Here is a 12,481-nt window from a genome sequence, read left to right as displayed (position 1 = left end):
GTTCATTCAGCAGGGTTTTTTTATATCTTTACCTGTGTGTCGCTAATTGTTCTGCTCTGTGTGCTTCTATTTTTCGATCTCTACAGGAAAACCATATTGATTTATTTACTCCTATGCCAAATTTTTGCAGTATATGTACATTGCAGGGCACCACTATTCACTATGAATAGCTCCTGGACACTAATTTAGGACATGGTTGTGCCTTGTGTTACCCTAATTGTTATCCTGTATTGTCATGCTGGTGGCTTGTTAATGGCCCATTTAAAGTCTATTGGCTACCATGACCCTATATGGGAGGTTTAATTGGGGTCTCCGACTGGAAGTGACCAGTTAAATTAATCTTCTGGGAAAGTGAAACAAGGAATCTGGTTTGCAACAAATTACATTTATTCCTGTTTTATTTATTTTTTTAATAGACAAAGTACTAAAATAACCCGATTAAGTGAGGGATTATGGTGAATGTGTTCATGAAAAATGAACTGCTTGAGAAAATAAAACATGGTTTTATTTTCTGTGTTCCGCTCTGCATATGGAACATATGGACTCACTTAGGACATTGAATAATTCCCCTTGATTCATTGCTGTAAAAGTTTGCAAAGTTATTACTTTTTTCTTTGCATTGAGACAGGGATCTGTAGGTCACCTGGTGTCCAGCAAAGTCACAATCTTTTTTTTTTTTCTAAATTCCAAATTTTCTCCTAATTTTATTATGTTGTGTCTTTTCGGATTCATCCTCCCCCCTCTTCAACATGCTGATAAAGTTATTAAATTAAAAGCCCTTTCATTTTCATGTCATACCAGTATTCTTCCTAGAAAATTTTGTTTAATCTGGGTGGGAAGAAGATGTAGCTGGGTGGTGGCCCCTGTATTGTGATCCAAATCCAGTAACAGCCAGGTGGTTACTAAAATGTGCTGGGTGGTGGTTTTAGATCTTGTCTATTATCACTGGTTCATACTGGTGCCCTGGGGCATATAGTGTGCATGAACCCCATTACTCCTAGTTAATTCAGAGGCAAAAATAAAATAAATTCATTACATGGCAGTTTTTGCTGGATTTTGGAAGAATGTGAAGAAGACTTGTGATATTACTGGACCACACCAAAGACACCTTAAAACAGTAAAGTATATAGATTTTATTGGTCCTGGGGTGTTCCATGGAGAGTGGGATGAGCCCAAAATAAACTTTATGTTCACCATCCCAGTGGAAATAAATGCAAATCAAAATGTAATTCTTCTCTAAGCAGTACTATAAATAGGAAAATGTGTGTTGGTTTTTGACCAGTTTTGCAAATCTTGCTCAAAGTTTGCAAAGAAGCAAACCTCCTTTTCAAACAAAAGCCATGTAAAGTCAGGAACTGTCATAGCAAACATGTACTAAACTTTTTTCTTTGCATTTATATTAGGGTCTAGAGGTCAACTGGTATCCAGAAAAGTCACTATGTTCTTTTTATGAAAGCTGAAGTCTAATTTGAATATATTTTGCCTTTTCTGTTTCGTCCTTTGCAAATTTCCTCTTTGCTTACACTTTCAATTATCGGTTCTTCCCCAGAGATCTGAGCTGAACTTTGTGAATCCGATGATTCAATAAAATCCTGAATCTTACCCCTAGTCAGAGCTTCTGCTTCTGCGGTGTGGGTCAGTGTACCTAATTTAATAAAGCTCTCCAAGACTGGGAAATATAGATTAGCAGTGGCTTTGGTTTGCATAGCGGCTAGGTAAAGAAGGAGGCGGGGGGTTCATTTTGATGAAAATACCTAGAGTACCAAACCTTCCTACTGTGACAAGACACAATGTTCCTGACTTGTTAAAGCTCTCCCAAACTAGAGAACATAGATTATTTTGGAGAACCTGTGTGATCCAGCCAACCTAGAATGGATTTCCTAAAATCATTTTCTATTAGTTGGCAAATGTTATTAATTCTGGACCAAAGCCATTCAAGATTAAATGGGTCATCCATGTTCAGGTTCAACCATGATAGTCTATCTTCTCCAGTATTGGGGAACCTTTCTAAATCAGGACCAGTGACTCTAAGTATGGAATTCAATGGATAATTGCACCAGCCAGGCAACTAGAATTCTGAGAAGGAGGTCAGCATTCGCAAACTTTTTATCCATACAGATATATTATATTTCTATTCTATTATATATTAATATATTAGGTTTCATTGGAAGCATGAATCTTGAATAGGCAGATATGGAGTAATTTGTGGCCTCCCGTTGTTACATGTAATGCAGGTCAGACAAGTTCCCGTGTTGATGTTGAACATCTGATGAGCCTTCCTTTCCAGAGTACACTGTCAGTCTCGGCAGACTCCAGCATGTGAATTCTGCGTTACTCTACTTTTCACTGTCGTGCTGAACGAATGTGTGGCATGGCGCAGAGAGACTCTCATTAGGCCAGTTCCCCCTCGCTGTGTTCTATAGTTAATTAACTTCTAAGCTGCAAACACTGACTGCTTAGACTGACAGAGCACAATATGGATTTATAGCTCGTGGTGAGCCAAGAGTTTAGAACACCCAAATTAAGAATTGTAGATCATTTTCAATATCTGAGAAATACAGGGCAACTGATATGTAATTTAGCAAATAATTTATTTTGTCGCCTTGGCTGTCCTGCGTTAAAGTGAACCTGTCACAGCCTAAACTGAAGAAACTAAACTGTATCCAAAACTATGGGACTTTGTGCATAAAGCCTGCTGCATAAAGACTGATGAGTTTGGTGTGGATAGACCCAATTGGCCAGCACAGAACTCTGACCTCAACCTTTAGTTGTGCACACTAGCAACATATGACCAACAATTTGTGGACACCTGGCCACAATAACCCCTACATCTGTATTAGCTTATTGCTTATTAGATTTTCCATTCCTAAACCATGGATGGGGGCCAAGTGGGTCTTGGGTCCCCCCACACCATACTTATCAAACCCTGTCTTTTCTGGAACAGGCTTTATGCCACATACTTTTGAATACAGTGTAGCTTCTTTAGTTAAGACCAATGTTTTTTCAACCTTTTTAACATTGGGGAACCCTTGAATTAACTTTCAGGTCTTCAGGGAACCCCTGCTTTATTTACTATATCTATAGCTCACAGTATATTAGTGTGGTGGTCAGTGGGAAAAATGCCTCTTACATTGCTGGTCTTTGAGAAGAATGTCACCCTTACAGATAGCCAAAAAGAATATTGTGGTCTGTTAAACTGTCCCGAAAGTTACAAACTGCTCTTTGCTCAAGGAACTCCTAGCAACCTCTGGAGGAACCCTGGTTTAAACTCTTAGAGGGATACTGGATGGGGTCACCGCAACCACTCTTGTGGCCACAACTTTAAGAGAGCTGGATTGCAAATGGCATGCCATTTCATATTCGAGATGAAAAAACTGAAGAAACTCTGTATGACCTTAGGTCTGTGGGCATCTGACTTAACACCAATGAGTGGAATGGAGTTGCCTCCCCTTCCTCCTTTTTTGGCTATAATAGCCTCAACCCATCTGGGAAAATTTTCCAAAAGATTTTGGAGTTTATCAATGAAATTTTGTTCCTATTCATCCAAAACAGAAATAGATTCATGTTAGATGAGAAGACCTGGCTCCTAATCTACGTTTCTAATCTATCATAGGATGTTCAGTTGGGTTGAGGTCAGGACTGTGTCCAGGCCTCTCGAGTTTTTCCAAACTCATGAAACCATGTCATTATGGGGCTGGCTTTGTACACAGGAGCACCATAATACTGGAACAGAAAATAGGCTTTCCCAACCCGTTGGAGGAGCACAATTGTTTATCTTTTACTAAAAAGATCTGAATCATTTTGGGCCCATATACCATTAGCTGTATAGAGTATTTTCAGTAGCCACTTGTTTCCTCCAAAGGGAAATGAGATTTTAACTGGCCTATAACTTTTTACTTATTTTGCAAATATATTTATTCATCTGTCTACCTAGAGTTCCATTTTAATGCCATCATTCTATGAATTCCATGGAGCTCATAGCTGGTGGGTAATGTGATTTTCAGATCACAGTTTCCCGCAAAGTCTCTCTTCTTCACATCACCCTAATCCCTTACTGATGACTAATAAAGAATTTTCATAACACCGATAATCTGTTTATCTTAATCCAGTGGAATTTGGCTTTGGCCCATAAAAGCCAGTCTCCCACTGGCCTAATTAATAACGTGTGAGCGACGCGATCTGGGGTATGACTTTTCTGGCACTTTGCTGAGATTATGAAAATAGTTCTCGCTCCAAAAATAGTAAAATGAAAATCTTCTACATGACTTTTTGTGCGAGATCCAAAACAAGGCGTCTGGCTGATCCAATTTACAGCGTCGAGATAGAATAATGAGACGGAACATTTGCTCAAATACTTGTACGGACTTCAATGTTTTCTCTCCAGACAGGAATTAGGCCGTGTTATGAGAAGCTGCCGTTTCCAAATGTTATTTTTTGTTTTCGCAGATAACTCGTTTTTCCTCCTTCCTTCGCTTTCTTTTTTCTGCATGAACAAACTTCTTTCCTACAAATGCTTCACAACTGTAAGGGCTAGATTGTGTAAAGATGTAATATCTGTCTTGTTCATTTAGTGTCATTTATATACATGTATATACACTGATATTTTATTATTCATTTATTTATATAATTGTATTTTATGGGTAAACTTTTATGCCTCGGTACATCTGTGATGTGTAACATTAAAAAACACGATGGCTTTTAAAACTGATAGCTGGGTACAGCCTGCATGCTTAATGGCAGCCTTTTTTAATTAACTTTTTGGTGTTTTTGTTTAATTAAAAAAGTTATTTTTAGCGGTTTCTTAAAAAAAAGGTTTTCTGCAGTATGGAAAACTAGAGGCTTAATTACAGTAGTACAATAATGAATCAAAATAGTAACCATCAATGTGTTTTTGTCAGTTAAAAGCCAAATTGTCTTGTAATTAATACAGAATGGGGCCCTGGAAGTGTCCAATTTTTTTGTCTCATGGGCCAGCTTGGGTAGTCTGAGCTCTCTGCTTTTTACCTCTATTTCACTTAATTTTTGTGATTTCAATTGAGTTAAAAAATACCATATTGTTAAACTGGCTGATACAAATAGCCCCAACACATACACAATATTTTGTTCCTTATAGAACAAGTAAGGGATGAAACCCTTGCTTGATTATGTTTTGGTGTCCATGCCCCAGTAGGTTGATATACAACAAAAAGTGAGAGACCATCTCTACCAGTTTGGAGGAAATACTCTATAGTGGTCACTGGGATAGGTGTCTCTATTGGAAGATTTCCCTCACCAATCTTTTTGGTTGACAATTATAGTTTTATACAGGTAGTCCACGAGTTAAGGACTTCCGACATACGGACGACCCCAAGATACGAACAGAGGTTCCCTGCTCGCTTGTGTGCAGGACAGAGGCTTTATGGTAGGGAGGGGGCGGTTCGCATGAATTGCAGAAGTCTTTTGCTGTTCTGCAACATCTTGTAACTCTTTAATGACCAAGACAAACTCTGCAGTTGTTTCTTTTTGCATATCAAAGTACAGCTTGCTCCGGAAGTTAATAAATGTCTAGGCTCCATAAAGCTTTTTTTTTTTTTGCGTTGTGATTAACTCACAGTGAGGATTTTATACAGTAACTGACACCATGCTGCCTATTAATATGTTGAGACAAACATCTGTCCTAATTGCACTTATTAAAATAATGTACCTGTTCTGACTTACATACAAATTCAACTTAAGAACAAAACTACAGTTCCTATCTCGTATGTAGCCCGGGGACTACCTATATATCCCATCACTTTCAGTACAGGAGCCTATGATAAACACAACATAAAGAATGTCTCCAGCTGGGACAAAGACAGCAATAAAAACTAAAATTCCACATCTATATACAGTTAAGTTGCACAGAATAATAGCAGCTTGTTTGACCCCAAACACACCAGTAAACGAGCATAGTCTTGGTTCCTGACCAACAAGATTGACATTATGGATTGGCCAGCCAAACCCCCGGACCTTAATTTACTAGAAAACTTGTGGGGTGACTTCTGAAGCAATACCAAGAATAGCAGAAGAATTGTGGGATGGAGTCCAATGATCTTGGGATGGAATACCTGAAGTTGGGCGACACCATACAACCCAGATGTGCAGCATTTCTCAGAAACAGAGGTCATGCAACTGAATATTAGTTCAGTGAATGAAGGAAAAGCACAATCTAAAAACCTTTTCCTAGTTTATATAGCAAATGTTTGAGTTTAGAAAGAAGAATGCAGAAGCTGCCATTTTTTTTGAACAGCCTAATATTTCCTTTTCTTCTTTTTCTGTAAAGGAATAACATAAATGTGATCAATCTTTATTCATGTATTGATTTGGAATAGAATGTACAGTGTTCCCAATGTATTTGTGTGTATGGAAATAAAAACTAATATAAGGATTTTCATCTTTATTCACTTTTTCAAACACACTGCTAATATTCGAATTAAAGCTGTACATTCCAATCAAAATCTGGAAACAGAATCCAAAAACTGTATCATTGCAATTGTGACAATGCAATACATAAATGCAATGCAACTAAATAGGGTACACTGGTGGTGAGGTTGCGGTGCATTTACGGCTTCCTCATGCCAGGGAACCACTGCCTTTCAGCAGATTCTACATGGTGGTGTCTACTTGCAGTAGCACCATTGGGATAGAATAGGGGTAGCAGTGAGGGGTACCAAACGGTTCTTTAAGAACCTGCTCTGTGCTGCAAGTAACCAGCTGGCAAGGTCCAAAATTTTTTTGGCTTTTTGTTCAGTACGATTTTTCTTTGTAGGAACACAACAGACATTGTGCATGGAATTATTGACATTTGACGATGATAGGGACATTAGATTGTGAGCTCCTTTGAGAGACAGTATTATGGACCTTGTAGAGCTCTGCGTAATATGTAGGTGTTATATAAATACAAAATACTAATATTATTCCCTCCCTAATCAAAAACTAGAAGTTTGGGCATTTTACCCACTTTAATTTTGCACACAGACAAGCAGAAAGAATTATCCTCCTGAGCCGTAACCCGAGTGTGGCTCGGAGTAAAAAAAAACAGTTGATAGCATTACCCTCCAGCTACACTCGGGGTAGCTAGAAGAATAAAGACCTACCTGGTCCCACCAGCGTCCTCCAGTGTCCTGCCGTCCTCTTGCCATGTTCTCTTCGCCTGATCTGTCCCCCGGAAAGTGCGCTGACGTTCCCCGGGAGTTCCCGATGACGTTCGTGCGTGTGGGAGTGTGCCTGGCATTTGAAATTATTTTGTATTGGATTTAATACAAAATAACTGTCTTGAATCCAATACAAAGTATTCATTATATTATTTATATAATAAAATATATTTGTTACTGTACAGTTATATTACAGGTTTCAGTATTTTTCATTTATTTATGCACCCTTGTTCTAATAGATTTTTGTGTTTTTTATTTAAAGTTTTTTAATACATTTATTGAATATTGGACATATTTCTGTGAGTTATGCCCAAGAATTACAGGCCTACAATGTAAAATAAATTTTCATGAAAGACAATGTACTGCTTTTAGACATATAAATCCAGACAGAAATGAACCGCTCAGGAGGTTAAGCCATTTTGAAAATAGAAATTAAGTACAAACTACATTTTGCCCTTTTTTGTTCTCCAGAAATAAAGCTATGTCTTTGTTTGCAGGTGCCAGGGGCATTGATAATAATAATGCTCAGATTATTCAATGGCTCCAAATGCAAAATAATGATTTCGCTGAACATAAAATAAAGATTTGCATAGACTTACTGAAGTATGAAAAGGTTGAGCCTGCGGGATGGGGTCGTTGGCTGCCATGAGATGATGTAGACTGAATACCTTTGTGTTGTTTTCTGATGCCGAATAATGCCTAAAGATGAAAACTCACGCCTCTGCCATGGCAAACAATCACCCATCAAGAATGTAAACTCGGCTGCTGAATCTTTTTGTCTTTAAATTTCAATCCATGACTGCTATTAAATGGTCAGCCCACAAGTAGAACAATGGTCTATTGTAATGTTTATTATCAATTTTTTTTATTGTTTTGACTGCATTCCAGTTACAAGACTTTGGCAGTCGATCCAGAAAAGATGTTTGATTTGTTCCATTCTTCGTGTCTCAAAAATGAAAACAAAAGAAAAGTAGACTAGTGTTCATTCAGGTGCCTATTTGCACCAATTGCCTCACCCAACGCAGAGACAAGGCAATTTGCCATATTGTTACTGTCCCTCAAAGGGACAATCTAATGTCCCTACCATAGTCATATGTCATTTATACAGTCCAAAGTCAACTTGGGGGGAAGCCAATTAACTACATGTGTGAAATGTGGGAGGAAACCCACACAAACATGGGGGATCCTGCAAACTCCATGCAGATAGTGTCTTGGCTGAAATTCAAACCTGGGACCCAGCGCTGCAAAGGATAGAGTGCTAACCACTGAGCCACCGTGCCATCTGTATGGCTTCTGTTCACACCACCTAGGGTGAATCTAGTAATGAACACAATTATGTTAAAATAACCAATGCATGTTTTTCCAAAATTTACCAAAATACTTAACATTTTTAGGTTAATTGCACAGCTCCTGAACATTATATTGGGGATCTGTAGGAATATGCCCCAGGTGAATTCTTTTTTTTTCAAAAGCAATTGTTTTCCTGTGAATACAGTCAGGAAAATGGAAAACTAAAGCCACCTGCTGACTTTTCAGTAATTGGCTAAGCTCCAGAACACAGTGATGTTACCAAAATTGAGGAGAAAGATCCAAAGCACCTATGGGAACATGTTCCTTTTAAAATTAAATTTAAAATTGTGTTATTTTTCATAAACAAAGTTTAATTATAGTTGTGAAAAAAATCTGTTTTAAGGCCATCTTGTGAGTTTTTCAGTTAATTGGAAAGCCCTTGATTAAAGCATTGTTGCCAAATTGGCCGAGTAAAGGGGGTCAGGACGACCTGTGGGAAAATGTAAAAAGCATGCTTTGATTTGTATTCATGGAAAAATCCGGATGCTTAAAAGAAAAGAAATAACTTCTCTAACATTTTCCTATTGGTCAACTTGACCTTCACCACACCAATTTTGATGACAATATTACATTCTTGGGTTTAACAAATTACTCACAAGGTTGCCAAATCTAATTGATCTAATTTAAATCTGATTTTCACTACAAAATCATTTTGCAAAATCAGTTGATCATCCCCAGTGTGCGCATTTCAATAAGCTGTAGCACATAGAAGTTCAATGGACCATACAAGTGGGAGGTCCAATATACTGGAAGATCCCACCTCAGCACTCTGCACCACCAGATTACTCACATACAGCATTGCCAGCCCTACCTGAATTCTTAGAATATTGCTACTACAAGTTATTGAGAAGAGGATATGGACAGATGCTTGTAGTCCTAACACACTCTCTGTCTTTTGGTGACAATGCTCTCAGAGGTTAGGTATTGTCCCCCTTGGACTAGAAGTGTCCTAAAATATACTGAAATTAAAGGATACAGCCTGACAACCAGAAACCTAATGCAGCCATCACAGCTAAGGACTGGTAAGTTTCAAAATATTAAATTTTTGTTTTTTTGGGTTAAAATATGCTGTGTAGAAGTCATTAACAGTCCTGTAGAACAGTTGAGCAATTGAGTGCACCTATGCACCCCATTCCTATCATCTATCAATAATTTGGTGATTCTGCAACACACCTGCTGAAGGTACTTGAACCCCCATGTTCTCTTTTCCTGTTCCCCATCCTCAGATTTCCACCTCACTGCCTTTGTGACACGGACTCCTAAAATTGGCTCTGCGGTGGTGGAGTTCATCTAGGATTTAGTTGAAGTCTACAGGCCATGACGTCAATGCGAGAGCACTGGCGTAGGACCTGGATGGTAGAAGGTGAGTATGTCTTGCTTCACAAGAAGCTTTTTTGAAGTTGGGCAGTGACTCAGTGAATTCTATAGGCCGGCCAGCCTCGACAAGAGTTCTGTTGAACCCCAAGATTCCTCTAGAGCTCCCTGGTTGGAGAATAGGTGACTATATCTTGCTTCATAAGAAGTTTCTTGGAAGTTGGAAGTTGGCCGGTGACTCAACTCTGTAAGCCAGCCATCTTCATCTAGTGGTCTGTGGAAGCCCGGAATTCTTCAAATGGTCCCTGCTTGGTAGAATAGGTGAGTTTATCTTGCTTCAAGAAGTTTCTTAGAAGATGGACTCAACTCTCCAGACCAGCCATTGTCAACCTGGGTCCTCCAGAGGTTGCTTGGGGTTTCCTCATTCCGTGGCTGATGGACCTTCTATTTAATGATACCTGCATAGTTCTGGAGCTAACACCACTTGGTGTACAGCCAGCTGTTCGACTCTGATTAGATATTTAGGTGTCTATCAAGGTTTTATTTTAATCCCCAGTGAACAGGGGGCGTTCTTTCCATTGTCCATTAGTTTAAGAAAGTTTTTTCATTTGTCCCCCCAAAAATGGTTTGAGTAAGGGTTCCCTGGGACAGGAAAGAAAATTTTAAGGGTTCCAAATGGGTTGAAAGGTTGGGAAAGGCTTCTGTAGGCACTATAATTGTGACAATAGCTATTTTCTGTGCAATTGGCCTTTAGCTGCATCCCAGAATCACTTTGCCCGTTCATCTTCTATGAGTGAATCGGGGTCACTTAACAAGGAAGCCAAAACATGTCCTTTATTTTTTTTCTCCATTGTTATTGTTCCCTTATTCAAACCACCACAGGAAATGTCTAAATGACAAACATTGTTACAAAAAAAACGAGGGGCGTTTAATGACAGTTCTCTGTCATCCTTTGTGAGGGAACGAGGGAGACAATTGAGCATATTAGGTCTGAGTCAGGATTTGAAGGCAGCTATTAGCCATGATTTATGAATAAGTTTATTTTTAACATAAGCATGCTCATGGTAAAATTATGAGCAAAATGCAGAAAGGGTACGGTCGCTTTTTGCAGCACTTTCCACCTGTAAGCTTTTTACCATTTGGTTTTTGATATTAATATGTATGGAGGTGAGTAAATGTGCTCCGGAAATTCGGTTCATGAAAGAGTTGGTGAATGTTGTGTGATATTCACTGAGCATGGGATTAGCATGAGCTTCATTGGCATCTATAGAGGGTGAATCTTCAACTTACATTTATACAATTTTTGGGCTATTAGGCAAACTACAGTCAAAAAATGGATGGGAGTGGGTTTTGTGGAGAGAGTGGCTTGGGGCAAAACAATAAAAATGCACAAATTTTGTACTTAAAAGCAGAACTAAAGAATCCATGATCAAACAGGTCATATTTGCATAAAGGAAGTGGTGTCCCCTCTGAAATAACTCCTCATCCGTACTTAATTGCTTCGGGTTTATGGCAAAAAGTTGAGATAGGCATGTTTTGGGAGCCAGGATACTCGCCATTCCTGGTTTGCTGGGACTGCGCAGGATTTACATCATCCCAACCAATCAAGATGGCCGAAGATTGGGTACAGAAAGCTCAGCTTTTACTTAAGAAACCCAGAATGTTCAGATGGGTAAGACACATTGAAAAAAGGTCATTGACTGTTTGCAAAATGACCTGCCTGATCATGGAAACCTAAAAGTGAAACCTCAACATTTGATGGCCTCAGTGTTGACGGACAGGGCCTCTGTTTTCCCAAAAAAGTGTTTGGAAGCCCATTCATTACAAAATTGGGACCAAGTCAAGAAGCGTTGTGGGTTGATGTCCCCTCATGCACCCATTGCCTCTATATTTGGTAACCCACTGTTTCTACCTGGGATCAAAATCCCCATTAGATTTCAATTGTGGAGTGACAAAGAATTCACCATTTTATGGGCACCCCAAACATTGTTTCTTCTGGGTCACTTCAAGAGAAATACAACATCCCCTCCCAGGAAATATTTAGATACCTGCAAATCAAACATCTCATACAATCAATAGTGAGAGGAATTCCGGGCAATGTGCCTATGAGTGTTTTTGAACAAATATGTGAACGTGATCCTCAAGCTAAAGGAGTGATCTCAGTCCTATACGATGACACTCTGCTTACCAGCCACACGAAAAGGGGACTGTCCAATGTGGCCCACTGGGAGGCAGATTTGGGACGTGGTATGGAGCAGGAGGAGTGGGACCAAATATGGGACACAGGGGCGCACCGTAGCATTAATGCCTCAGCAGTGGAGGTCAATTATAAGCTAAAGATGCGCTGGTACAGTATATGGTACCGGTGTGTCTGGCTAAGATTTCGCCTACACATAAAAATACCTGTTTCAGAGGCTGTGCTGCAGTCATGTATGGTGGGACTGCCCCAAGATTAAAAGATATTGGATACGAATATACCAGATGGCTTACACTTTGGTGAGAAAGTAATTTCCAAAATGTCCAAAAGAAGCTTTGCTTAATTTAAAACCTCCTAGTTGTACTAACTTACAATTTAAATTATTGACTTACCAATTCACATCAGCAAAGATGGTACTGGCAAAGGCCTGGTGGTCCTCCACCCCTAC

This window comes from Pyxicephalus adspersus, chromosome 4 (genome assembly GCF_032062135.1).
Source record: "Pyxicephalus adspersus chromosome 4, UCB_Pads_2.0, whole genome shotgun sequence".
Classification (NCBI taxonomy): domain Eukaryota; kingdom Metazoa; phylum Chordata; class Amphibia; order Anura; family Pyxicephalidae; genus Pyxicephalus; species Pyxicephalus adspersus.
This window is presented reverse-complemented; position numbering follows the sequence as displayed.